The following is a 14535-nucleotide window of genomic DNA, read 5'->3' as shown; positions in this document are numbered from 1 at the left end:
GGAGGTGGCCCAGGAGGAGGAGGAGGAGGAGGAAGAGGGGTCATTTTTAGCACTTTCAGGCCAGTCTCTTCGAAGTGACTCAGAGGGAGGTTTTTGGCAACAGCAGAGGCCAGGTACAAATGTGGCCAGCCAGGGCCCACTACTGGAGGACGAGGAGGACGAGGATGAGGAGGAGGTGGAGGAGGATGAGGATGAAGCATGGTCACAGCGGGGTGGCACCCAACGCAGCTCGGGTCCATCACTGGTGCGTGGCTGGGGGGAAAGGCAGGACGATGACGATACGCCTCCCACAGAGGACAGCTTGTCCTTACCCCTGGGCAGCCTGGCACACATGAGCGACTACATGCTGCAGTGCCTGCGCAACGACAGCAGAGTTGCCCACATTTTAACCTGTGCGGACTACTGGGTTGCCACCCTGCTGGATCCACGCTACAAAGACAATGTGCCCACCTTACTTCCTGCACTGGAGCGTGATAGGAAGATGCGCGAGTACAAGCGCACGTTGGTAGACGCGCTACTGAGAGCATTCCCAAATGTCACAGGGGAACAAGTGGAAGCCCAAGGCCAAGGCAGAGGAGGAGCAAGAGGTCGCCAAGGCAGCTGTGTCACTGCCAGCTCCTCTGAGGGCAGGGTTAGCATGGCAGAGATGTGGAAAACTTTTGTCAACACGCCACAGCTAACTGCACCACCACCTGATACGCAACGTGTTAGCAGGAGGCAACATTTCACTAACATGGTGGAACAGTACGTGTGCACACCCCTCCACGTACTGACTGATGGTTCGGCCCCATTCAACTTCTGGGTCTCTAAATTGTCCACGTGGCCAGAGCTAGCCTTTTATGCCTTGGAGGTGCTGGCCTGCCCGGCAGCCAGCGTTTTGTCTGAACGTGTATTCAGCACGGCAGGGGGCGTCATTACAGACAAACGCAGCCGCCTGTCTACAGCCAATGTGGACAAGCTGACGTTCATAAAAATGAACCAGGCATGGATCCCACAGGACCTGTCCGTCCCTTGTCCAGATTAGACATTAACTACCTCCCCATAACCATATATTATTGGACTCCAGGGCACTTCCTCATTCAATCCTATTTTTATTTTCATTTTACCATTATATTGCGAGGCTACCCAAAGTTGAATGAACCTCTCCTCTGCCTGTGTGCTAGGCCTAAATATATGCCAATGGACTGTTGCAGTGGTGGGTGACGTGAAGCCTCATTCTCTGCTATGACATGCAGACTAATTCTCTGCTGACATGAAGACAGATTCTCTGTTACGGGACCTCCCTCCTCTGCCTGGGTGCTGGGCCTAAATATATGCCAATGGACTGTTGCAGTGGTGGGTGACGTGAAGCCTGATTCTCTGCTATGACATGCAGACTAATTCTCTGCTGACATGAAGACAGATTCTCTGTTACGGGACCTCTCTCCTCTGCCTGTGTGTGTGCTGGGCCTAAATATATGCCAATGGACTGTTGCAGTGGTGGCTGACGTGAAGCCTCATTCTCTGCTATGACATGCAGACTAATTCTCTGCTGACATGAAGCCAGATTGTCTGTTACGGGACCTCTCTCCTCTGCCTGTGTGTGTGCTGGGCCTAAATATATGCCAATGGACTGTTGCAGTGGTGGCTGACGTGAAGCCTCATTCTCTGCTATGACATGCAGACTAATTCTCTGCTGACATGAAGACAGATTCTCTGTTACGGGACCTCTCTCCTCTGCCTGTGTGTGTGCTGGGCCTAAATATATGCCAATGGACTGTTGCAGTGGTGGCTGACGTGAAGCCTCATTCTCTGCTATGACATGCAGACTGATTCTCTGCTGACATGAAGCCAGATTGTCTGTTACGGGACCTCTCTCCTCTGCCTGTGTGCTAGGCCTAAATATATGCCAATGGACTGTTGCAGTGGTGGCTGACGTGAAGCCTCATTCTCTGCTATGACATGCAGACTGATTCTCTGCTGACATGAAGCCAGATCGTCTGTTACGGGACCTCTCTGCTCTGCCTGTGTGCTAGGCCTAAATATATGCCAATGGACTGTTGCAGTGGTGGGTGACGTGAAGCCTCATTCTCTGCTATGACATGCAGACTGATTCTCTGCTGTCATGAAGCCAGATTGTCTGTTACGGGACCTCTCTGCTCTGCCTGTGTGCTAGGCCTAAATATATGCCAATGGACTGTTGCAGTGGTGGGTGACGTGAAGCCTCATTCTCTGCTATGACATGCAGACTGATTCTCTGCTGACATGAAGCCAGATTGTCTGTTACGGGACCTCTCTCCTCTGCCTGTGTGCTAGGCCTAAATATATGCCAATGGACTGTTGCAGTGGTGGCTGACGTGAAGCCTCATTCTCTGCTATGACATGCAGACTAATTCTCTGCTGACATGAAGCCAGATTGTCTGTTACGGGACCTCTCTCCTCTGCCTGGGTGCTGGGCCTAAATTTATGACAATGGACTGTTGCAGTGGTGGCTGACGTGAAGCCTGATTCTCTGCTATGACATGCAGACTGATTCTCTGCTGACATGAAGCCAGATCCTCTGTTACGGGACCTCTCTCCTCTGCCTGTGTGTGTGCTGGGCCTAAATATATGCCAATGGACTGTTGCAGTGGTGGCTGACGTGAAGCCTGATTCTCTGCTATGACATGCAGACTGATTCTCTGCTGACATGAAGCCAGATTCTCTGTTACGGGACCTCTCTCCTCTGCCTGTGTGTGTGCTGGGCCTAAATATATGCCAATGGACTGTTGCAGTGGTGGCTGACGTGAAGCCTCATTCTCTGCTATGACATGCAGACTAATTCTCTGCTGACATGAAGACAGATTCTCTGTTACGGGACCTCCCTCCTCTGCCTGGGTGCTGGGCCTAAATATATGCCAATGGACTGTTGCAGTGGTGGCTGACGTGAAGCCTCATTCTCTGCTATGACATGCAGACTAATTCTCTGCTGACATGAAGACAGATTCTCTGTTACGGGACCTCTCTCCTCTGCCTGGGTGCCGGGGCCTAAATATCTGAGAATGGACTGTTCCAGTGGTGGGTGACGGGAAGCCAGATTCTCTGCTATGGAACCTCTCTCCAATTGATTTTGGTTAATTTTTATTTATTTAATTTTTATTTTAATTCATTTCCCTATCCACATTTGTTTGCAGGGGATTTACCTACATGTTGCTGCCTTTTGCAGCCCTCTAGCTCTTTCCTGGGCTGTTTTACAGCCTTTTTAGTGCCGAAAAGTTCGGGTCCCCATTGACTTCAATGGGGTTCGGGTTCGGGACGAAGTTCGGATCGGGTTCGGATCCCGAACCCGAACATTTCCGGGATGTTCGGCCGAACTTCTCGAACCCGAACATCCAGGTGTTCGCTCAACTCTAGAGGTGATCCTACCACTGGAACCCCAATTGATAATAAGAATGGGGCAATGTACCCTGTGAGGCCCCTCCCCCATAATTATCTGAACACCCTGTTTGGCATGCGCCTCGCCACTCCTTTCATTCCTATGGGAGTTCTGGAGATAGCCGAGCGCTGTACTCAGCTATCTTCGGAACTCCTATAGAAATGAATGGAACAGATGTATGTATGGACGACTGGCCACTTAGTTCATTTCGGGAGCTCAGCGGCATATGGGACCCTGTTCTCGTGATCATTGGGTGTCCCAGCGGTAGGAATCCCACCAATCTAATAGGTAGTACCTATCCTAGGGAATAACTTAATATAACCGGAATACCAAAAAGAACAACTGAGGTAAAGTTTATGCTAGACAGTTCTCTTCGACATTCAGACTCACCATGTGCATCTTGTGTTGGCAATCAATGGCTCTCTGAAGGTCTTTTACATCTCGAGGGTCTTCTTTTCAATATAATAACACACTTCAAATGATTCACAAACCTCTTGAATTAAATCTCGGATGGATTGTAGTGTCAATATTAGAAAAAGACCCTTATGTTCTGTATTATCCACACATGGAGACATTGAAATTGTTGAGACTGCAATGATTAATTTATAAGTTAAGTTTTGAAGGGACTAAATGCAAACTTGTTCTAGATTGCATATCACCCACCTTAACAATTTCCACATGAGTCATCCAGCTAACCTAATGATTGCAAGATAGCTCTTGGGGACAATTTCATGTGATGAAAGTGGAGTATCACACTTGGGTAAGTTTAATTGGATTGCCTCACTATGTAGTTTATTTTGTTCCAGACCAAACACAGTCACATTATCAATCCTAATATAAAAGAAAAACAGTCCATGTATTGTACATTAACCCTTTATCGACCACCAATATTTCCAATAACAGCGGTCAATAAGAAGACTTAGGCTGAGCCGCCCCTTTTTTATGGCAGCCTAGACTAAATGTTGCATGGTCTCCAGTGTTGGGAAGAATGAGTTCTCTGCTCTGCCTCTAATGGCCCAGATTAGCAGACCCACAGAGCCAATCTGTTTAACCCCATAGATGCCAAGGTCCACAGCAACCATACCATGTAAGTGTTTTCAGAAAGATGGGGTTCACAGACTCCAGAAATCGATCGCAATGTGCCAATGCCTTTACAAGGCAACCAGGCATCTAATGATGAATGTCTGTCAGTTCCTCTGATAGCATAATAAAATGCACTAATGAATAGCATTGAAATGATGAATCACGTCAAAGTTCCATTAAGGTCTCCCGCACACGAATGTGTGTGCCCCTTCGCCATATTGCAGACCTATTAAAGTGAATGGGTCCGCGATCCGCTGCGGCTGCCCTACAGTCGGTGTTTGTGCATTGCGGCCTGCAGCACGGCCACGGGGCGCACACTTTTGTGTGCAGGAAGCCTAACTAATACATGTTATAATAGTGAAGAATTTAATTTAAAAAAAAATCACTAAAACATTTGGACGGAGAGCAAACGGAATGCCTCTTAAAGGCTTCCATTTTGCATTCCATCGTATGTATTCCTTTATGTTCAGTTACTACCCTGTTATAACGGAAAGCCCTAACGGACTCCATAACACTAGTGTGAACCCACCCTTATCCTGCGAAAATCAATCCCTAAGGCCTCTTTCACACAAGTGATGCAGATTGTGACAGGATCTGATTGAATTCAGTGTGTGCGTTTTTTTGTCTGGATTAGGGCTCACGTGCACGGCCATTGCCCGGCCAAATGGGTCCGCAATCCCATTCAGTACGGAATGGTTGCATGGAAACCTACGGAAGCACTTTGGAGTGCTTCCGTGGGCTTTCTGTCCGTGCCTCCGCACTGCAAAAAGGTAGTGGACTGTCAGATGCGGATCGCAGATCCAATTCAAAATGGTCTGCGATCCGCAAGCGGCGACCCTATGGACCGTGCCCGTGCATTGCAGACTGAAGGACAGGCCCGGCTGGCACACGTTCATGTGCATGAGCCCTTAAATTTGTTTTTCACGTGTGTGAAGAAAAACTGAAGGATAACAATCTACATATTCAAGCAATCATCAGAGAAAAACACATTGCATCCAGATTGCATCTGGATTCCTTGAATTTGTCATACAAGCTTCTTTCACTTCTATAGAGTCAGAGCTGCATGAAAAATACACAATATAGAACATGTTGCGATTTTTCCTGAAAGATGATGCGTGCAAAACAACAATGCTCATGTACACGGACCTATTGAAATAAATTAGTCAGGATTCAATCCAGATGCTATGTATTTACTACACATATCGCATCCTAAATGAAAACTTGCCTGTGCGAAAGAGCTCTTCTATGGCTGCATCGACCAAAAAATAAAAATAAGTTATGGCTTTTGCAATATTATAATGAAAATATCAATCCTTGAAGAAATTAACCCTGATTGTTCATTGGAAGGAGCAATACTGTAGCTGACGCTGAAATACTTTGGACACATAATGAGAAGGCAGGAGTTATTGGAGAAGACCCTGATGCTGGGAAAGATCGAAGGCAAAAGGAGAAGGGGATGGCAGAGAATGAGATGGCTGGACAGTATCGTGGAAGCAACAAACATGAGCTTAGGCAAGCTTCGAGAGACAGTGGAAGATAGAGGGGCCTGGCGTGCTGTGGTCCATGGGGTCACAGAGTTGTGACTGAACAACAATAATGAAAATATGAAAAAAAAAAAAAAAGCTGGTCACTAGTGATGATCGAGCACCAAAGTGCTTGGATGCTCTGGCCGAACACATCGGGATGCTCAGATGCTCTACCGAGCACCTGAGTACAATGGAAGTCAATGGGAGAACCCGAGAATTAAACCAGGCACCCCCTGCTCTGAAGAGATGGTTCATAGGAAAAGGTCAGAAATTGAATGGAAACGCAACCAAAATCGTTCGGGAACAGCATGGGGAGGATGTCTCGATACATTTTGGACTCCCAAGTCGCTGCTGGGAACCATGTTGTCTTGGTAGTACACTACTTTTAAAGACTGACAGCAATAATGCATTTTAGAGGAAAATTGTTAAGAAATATTCTTTCCTGTATATTTACTTGTATATAAAGTTTTAAAGTGCAAGTGCTGCCAGAAATTACAAGGAAGAAGTACTCTGTATATCACATAAAGGAGGGCCTCATTCACATTGTGGTACAATAGTTCAGGTAATGGGACTCCTACACTCATATAGCCTTTGCACTAAGTGAAAGGGCTGCCAAAAATTACAAGGAATCGGCACTCCAAAACACCCTTTGTTACACATAAAGTAGGGCATCATACACACCCTTGAAAAATTATGATTCATGGCCTGCTGGTAACCCTAAAAAACATTTGGAGCAAGGGTCTGCTGATCTGACCATCTAAAACATGAGGGGCGAGGGCCTGCTGCCGCATTGGTGACTCTAGATAACCTCTGGGCGATCGCACGTCCCTGTGACGGCGACGATCCATTTGGATGTCCGCCCCATCAACTTTAGATGTTCTTTTCTGATCATGGGTAACAGGGAATCAGGGTTTGATGTTGGAGTGCATGGGAATACAGTATATTCAGTACATTAAACAACACATTTAAAGTGTCTTTGTTCATCCGCTTTCCTCTGGTGGAGTCAAGAAGTCTGGGGCAATCCAGGCCTTGTTCATTTTCACAACCTGTCAGCATTTTCAGTTGACAGGCGGATACGCTTATCCGTTATAATGCCACCAGCAGCACTAAATACCCGCTCAGGGCAGGCCAGCACCTCTAAGGCATAGAATGCCAGTTCGTGCCACGTGTCCAGCTTGGACACCCAGTAGTTGTAAGGCACTGAGGGATCATTGAGGACGCTGGCACAGTCTGCTATGTATCCCTTCACCATCTTCCAAAAATTTTCCCTCCTTGTGACATTAGGCTGCGCATCAGGGTGAGGATGCTGGGGGTGTGTAATGAAACTGTCCCCGGCTTTGGAGAGTGTTGCCCTGCCTCTGTTGGAACTGCTGTGTTTTCCCATTGTCTCCCCTCCTCGGTTGGCCAAAGAAGTACGGACTCTGCCGCCAGCGTTGTCAGATGGAAACTTTTTGAGCAATTTTTCATCAAGGAGCTTCTGGTATTGTACCGTTTTGCTCATCCTCTCCACCTGAGGAATGAGAGATGAGAAGTAATCACTGTAGCAGGGGTCGAGAAAGATGAACACCCAGTAATCTGTGTTGTCTAAAATGCGTATAACGCACGGGTCGCGGGAAAGGCAGCCTAACATGAAGTCATCCATGTGTGCCAGAGTACCAACAGGCAAGACTTCGCTTTCATCGTCAGGAGGATCACACTCAATCTCCTCATCCTCTTCTGCCCACCCATGCTGAACAGATGGAATTAAACTTCCATGGGTACTACCCTCTGTAGAGTAGGCAACCGTCTCCTGCTCATCCTCTTCCTCTTCATAGTAATAATAGCATTATCGCTGCTCACCATCTGTGTTGATTCCTCAAAGTTTCTTAAAATCTCACAGAGGTCAGACATCCATGCCCACTCTTCGCTTCTGATTTGTGGAAGCTGACTGGAAAGGCAACGGCCATGTTGCAGCTGGTATTCCACTACTGTCCTCTGCTGCTCAGAAAGCCTGGCCAACATGTGGAACGTGGAACTCCAGCGCGCGCCCACATCGCACAACAGCCAGTGAGCTGGCAAGTTAAAGTGCTATTGCAGCATTGACAGACCGACTGAAGCTGTTTATGACTTGCGGAAATGTGCACACACATGGCGCACCTTCACCAGTAGCTCAGGAAAATTGGGGTAGGTTTTGAGAAACTGCTGAACCACTAAGTTTAAGACGTGGGACAGGCATGGGATGTGTCTGAGCTTGCCGAGCTCCAAAGCCGCCACCAAGTTACGCCATTATCACACACAACCATGCCTGGTTGTAGGTTGAGTGGCGAGAGCCACAGCACAGTCTAGTCTTATCCCCTGCAACAGCTCTGCGGCAGTGTGCTGATTGTCCCCTAAGCATATCAGCTTCAGCACGGCCTTTTGACGCTTCCCCACTGCAGTGCTACACTGCTTCCAGCTACCGTCTGATGGCTGACTGGTGCTGCACGTGGATAATTCGGAGGTGGAAGTGGAGGAAGAGGCGGAGGAGGAGAAGTGGGGGTTGGAGCCACTAACGTAGGTGCTGGAATTAGGGTCCCCAATCCTCGGCGTCGTTAACACCTGTGCCATCCGATGGTGTGCCGTCAGGGAAATGTAGCATCCCTGGCCAAATGCACTTATCCATGTGTCCGTGGTTAAGTGGACCTTCCCAGTAACTGCGCTGGTTAGGGCATGTGTGACGCATCAGGACACATGTTGGTGTAAGGCAGGCATGGCACACCTCGAAAAATAGTGGCGGCTGGGGACAGAGTACCATAGAATGGCCGCCGACATCAGGCTGCGGAAGGCCTCAGTGTCCACAAGCCTAAATGGCAACATTTCTAGGGACAGAAATTTTGAAAGGTGCACATTTAGTGCTATGGCCTGTGGGTAGGTGGCTGGGTATTTGCGCTTGCGTTCAAATGCCTGGGTTAATGACATTTGTACGCTGCGCTGAAACAGGGAATTGGATGTGGTCGCTGATGGTGCTTGCGAAGATCCAGGTGCAGGGCAGGAGGCATCTTAGCCTGCGCCTTCGACAGGCGATTGACCAGCACGTACAATAGGGGAAGAGGAGGCAGTGGTGTGACTCGCAGACACAGATTGTGGACCCAGGCATTTGTCCCACTTATTACAGTGCCTGAATGCCATGTGGCGGATCATGCTATTGGTGGTGAGATTGCTAGTGTTCATGCCCTGGCTAATTTGAGTGTGGTACAGGTTGCAAATTACTATTCTTTTGTTGTCCATGCTTTCCTAAAAAAAGCGCCATACTATGGAATACCTACCGCTTGGAAAGGGAGATTTAAGCAAGGGGGTTTTCCGTGGAACAGTTGCGGGCCTGTTTGGTGTGGCCTGCCTTCTCCCTTTTGCCACCCCACTGTCTCTTCCAGCCTGTTGTGGTGCTGCAGATCCTTCCCCCTCTGTACTGCTGTCCTCGCTCAGCTTTCCACCTACCCAGGTTGGGTCAGTGACCTCAGCGTCCACCATCTCCTCTTCCACTTCCTCACTCTGATCATCCTCTTGATTAGTTGACCTAACCACAACCTCAGTGATTGACAACTGTGTCTCATCCTCTTCATCAACCTCTAGAGACAGTAATTGTGGTTGACTCATTGGCAACTGTGTCTCATCATCACCCACCTGATTAAACACTAATTGCCATTCCCCCACTGTCATGTTCAAGAGGTTGGGAATCAGGGCACAAGATCTCATTTCCCTCTTCAAGTGTACTTGGTGAGAGGGCCAAATCAAGTAATGGCAATGAAAAGAGCTCCTCGGAATTTCCAAGTGTCTGATCACTTGTTTTGCCAGACTCTCCATGGTAGGAGGAAGGAGGATCAGGACAGGGTGGTGCTTAACCGACTGGAAGCATTATCTGCTGCAATCCAACCGACCACCTGGTCGCACTGGTCTGACTTCAAGAGTTTTGTCCTGCGACGCCCTGCAAACTGGGACATGAAGCTAGGTATCGTGGATGATTGTTTTTCTTGCACTTTGGCAGCAGGCACAGTTTCAACGACCGCCGGGCTACGGCCTCTACGTGAACCATCAGCATCAAGGCCACTTCCCCGTCTCTTACTGCACGCCTTGCGCATATTAAATGTTATATGCACACTTGACACATAAGATATGGCATAGATGTCACAGTTCACAGCAAGCACATTATATGGAAAAAGTACTTAAAAGTATGGCAAAAGGAAAATAGATTTCACTTATATTTTTCCTTTTTCTGGCCCTGACACACAGAAGGTATTTAACAGATGTCTCTAGGTATTGCAGACACCCTCTATAGATTTTTTTTTTTAAATGATGGAAAAAATATATTTATTTTTCAGTTATATTTCTCCAATCTCTGGCCCTGACACACAGAAGGTATAATACAGATGTCACTAGTCACTGCAGACACCCTCTATAGATAAATTATTGAAAATTATGTAAAAAAAAAGACATTTATTTTCAGTTATATTTCTCCAATCTCTGGCTCTGACACACATAAGGTATAATACAGATGTCACTAGTCACTGCAGACACCCTCTATAGAAAAATTATTTAAAATGATGGAAAAAATATAGTAATTTTCAGTTATATTTCTCTGATTTCTGGCCCTGATACACAGAAGGTATTGGACAGATGTCACAAGTCACTGCTGACACCCTCTATAGAAAACTTATTGAAAATTATGGAAAAAAATATATATATTTTAAGTTATGCTTCTCCAATCTCTGGCCCTGACACACAGAAGGTATGATACAGATGTCACTAGTCACTGCAGACACCCTCTATAGAAAAATTATTGAAAATGATGGAAAAAATATTCTTATTTTCAGTTATATTTCTCCAACCTCTGGCCCTGACACAAACACACAGAAGGTATAATACAGATGTCACTAGTCACTACAGATACCCTCTATAGAAACATTATTGAAAATGATGGAAAAAATGTAGTCATTTTCAGTTAGATTTCTCCAATTTCTGGCTCTGACACACAGAAGGTATTGGACAGATGTCACAAGTCACTGCTGACACCTACTATAGAAAAATTATAGAACATTATGGAAAGAATATAGTAATTTACAGTTATATTTCTCCAATCTCTGGCCCTGACATACAGAAGGTATTATACAGATGTCACTAGTCACTGCACACACCCTCTATAGAAAAAGTATTGAAAATTTGTACTGTAGCTATAAAATACTGCCAGCCTGCCACCACACACAATAGTCCGTAAAAGGACTTTGGGGTCTTTGAAACATTTTTCTACTAATTTGTTTGCTCACAGACTCCCTACACTCTCTGCCCATTCCGAAGCGCAGCTCTCCCTGACTACAAATGAGCCGAACATGCATCATCAGGTACTATATAGCACCAGATGACATGTTCCGGCCAACTAATCACTGTATTGCCAGTAGTCAACATGGCTACTGGCACTACAGTGAGGTCAGTACTTATGTGCACGTTTATTAGCTGCATAGCAGCCGCAAAACGTGCGGGGAGAAGACTTGAGAATGGCGGCCAAGTACCGCTATGTGCCGAGCATAGTGATGCTCGAGCCGAACAGCAGTTCTGCCGAGCATGCTCTCTCAACACTACTGGTCACTAAAACAGGCTGGTCACTGAGGGGTTAAGCATAGAGTCCATGTACAATAATAAAAAAATTGTATACCATCTTAATTTCTTCCTCACTTAGGTCTCTTGCACACGACGATATGTATTTTGCGGTCCGCAAACAACGGATTAGCAAAAAATACGGATCTTTGTGCATTCCATATTTTGAGGAACAGCTGGCCCCTAATAGAACAGTACTATCCTTGTCTGTTATGCAGACAGTAATAGGACAAGTTCTATCTTTTAGCAGAATGGAAATACGGAAACGGAATGCACACAGAGTACCTTTCATTTTTTTTTTTTGCAAACCCATTGAAATGAATGGTTCCGTATACAGTCCGCAAAAAAACCGGAATGGAATGATGATACAGTCGTGTGCAAGGGGCCTTATAGAAAGCCTTTGTTTTATTATTTGAGTTAATTTATTTTATCTACTAAAACAATTAAAGAGGAATTCCAAACCTTAAACATATATGCTATAAATATCTGTTATGTGTGGTTAATGTTGGTATCTGCACATCTACGGAGGAGAATAAATAGAGAGTTGGCTATGCATGTAAGTGGCCTTCTATTCACTTCTGTTTTGGGTCGCGTGTCTATCATACATTTGTGACATAACTTGTAGATTGTGCTGCTTCAGAACTTTGGCAGATACATGCCATACCCTTAAGTGTCATTTCAGGTATCATCTAATTCAGGTTTCTGCTATAATTAGATTGATGCCAATTAATTTTTTACCTGAATGTTGCCATTGCAGAAAGCCCTGACTGTTCCACCCATAGCTTAAGCCGCTTGGAAGTCAATACAGGAAAATTGTAGATTCACACGCCTTTAGTGTGAATCTACAATTTTCATAGTCATGAAAATAAAGAAAACTCTTTGAATGAGAAGGTGTGTTCAAACTTTTGGTCTGTACAGTATATTTTTGGTAATAGTCCCCTATACACTTTCAACAGAAATAACTGCAGAAGTGAACTGAGAATATATTTTTCTTATTGGACTGAAATATCCCCCTCTACGCTTTCACCAGAAATTACTGCAACAGTGCAGCACATAAATATATATATATATATATATATATATTTAAAAATTTTTTTTTTACTCAAATACGCCCCTATACACTTTCAACAGAAATAACTGCAACAGTGCAGTGCATATATATTTTTCATTTTTTACTGAAATACGACCGTATACGCTTTCAATAGAAATAACAGCAACAGTGCAGTGCCTATATATTTTTCTTTTTTTACTGAAATACCCCTCTATACGCTTTTACCAGAAATTACTGCAACAGTACAGTACATACAGTACAGACCAAAAGTTTGGACACACCTTCTCATTCAAAGAGTTTTCTTTATTTTCATGACTATGAAAATTGTAGAGTCACACTGAAGGCATCAAAACTATGAATTAACACATGTGGAATTATATACATAACAAAAAAGTGTGAAACAACTGAAAATAAGTCATATTCTAGGTTCTTCAAAGTAGCCACCTTTTGCTTAGATTACTGCTTTGCACACTCTTGGCATTCTCTTGATGAGCTTCAAGAGGTAGTCACCTGAAATGGTCTTCCAACAGTCTTGAAGGAGTTCCCAGAGATGCTTAGCACTTGTTGACCCTTTTGCCTTCACTCTGCGGTCCAGCTCACCCCAAACCATCTCGATTGGGTTCAGGTCCGGTGACTGTGGAGGCCAGGTCATCTGGCGCAGCACCCCATTACTCTCCTTTATGGTCAAATAGCCCTTACACAGCCTGGAGGTGTGTTTGGGGACATTGTCCTGTTGAAAAATAAATGATGGTCCAACTAAACGCAAACTGGATGGAATAGCATGCCGCTGCAAGATGCTGTGGTAGCCATGCTGGTTCAGTATGACTTCAATTTTGAATAAATCCCCAACAGTGTCACCAGCAAAGCACCCCAACACCATCACACCTCCTCCTCCATGCTTCAGGGTGGGAACCAGGCATGTAGAGTCCATCCGTTCACCTTTTCTGCGTCACACAAAGACACGGTGGTTGGAACCAAAGATCTCAAATTTGGACTCATCAGACCAAAGCACAGATTTCAACTGGTCTAATGTCCATTCCTTGTGTTCTTTAGCCCAAACAAGTCTCTTCTGCTTGTTGCCTGTCCTTAGCAGTGGTTTCCTAGCAGATATTCTACCACGAAGGCCTGATTCACACAGTCTCCTCTTAACAGTTGTTCTAGAGATGTGTCTGCTGCTAGAACTCTGTGTGGCATTGACCTGGTCTCTAACCTGAGCTGCTGTTAACCTGCGATTTCTGAGGCTGGTGACTTGGATGAACTTATCCTCCGCATCAGAGGTGACTCTTGGTCTTCCTTTCCTGGGGTGGTCCGCATGTGAGCCAGTTTCTTTGTAGCACTTGATGGTTTTTGTGACTGCACTTGGGGACACTTTCAAAGTTTTCCCAATTTTTCGGCCTGACTGACCTTCATTTCTTAAAGTAATGATGGCCACTCGTTTTTCTTTACTTAGCTGCTTTTTTCTTGCCATAATACAAATTCTAACAGTCTATTCAGTAGGACTATCAGCTGTGTATCCACCTGACTTCTCCACAACGCAACTGATGGTCCCAACCCCATTTATAAGGCAAGAAATCCCACTTATTAAACCTGACAGGGCACACCTGTGAAGTGAAAACAATTTCAGGTGACTACTGCTTGAAGCTCGTCAAGAGAATGCCAAGAGTATGCAAAGCAGTAATCAAAGCAAAAGGTGGCTACTTTGAAGAACCTAGAATATGACATATTTTCAGTTGTTTCACACTTTTTTGTTATGTATATAATTCCACATGTGTTAATTCATAGTTTTGTTGCCTTCAGTGTGAATCTACAATTTTCATAGTCATGAAAATAAAGAAAACTCTTTGAATGAGAAGGTGTGTCCAAACTTTTGGTCTGTA

The sequence above is a fragment of the Bufo gargarizans genome, chromosome 3 (genome assembly GCF_014858855.1).
Source record: "Bufo gargarizans isolate SCDJY-AF-19 chromosome 3, ASM1485885v1, whole genome shotgun sequence".
Lineage (NCBI taxonomy): Eukaryota > Metazoa > Chordata > Amphibia > Anura > Bufonidae > Bufo > Bufo gargarizans.
Note: the sequence above shows the minus strand (reverse complement) of the source record.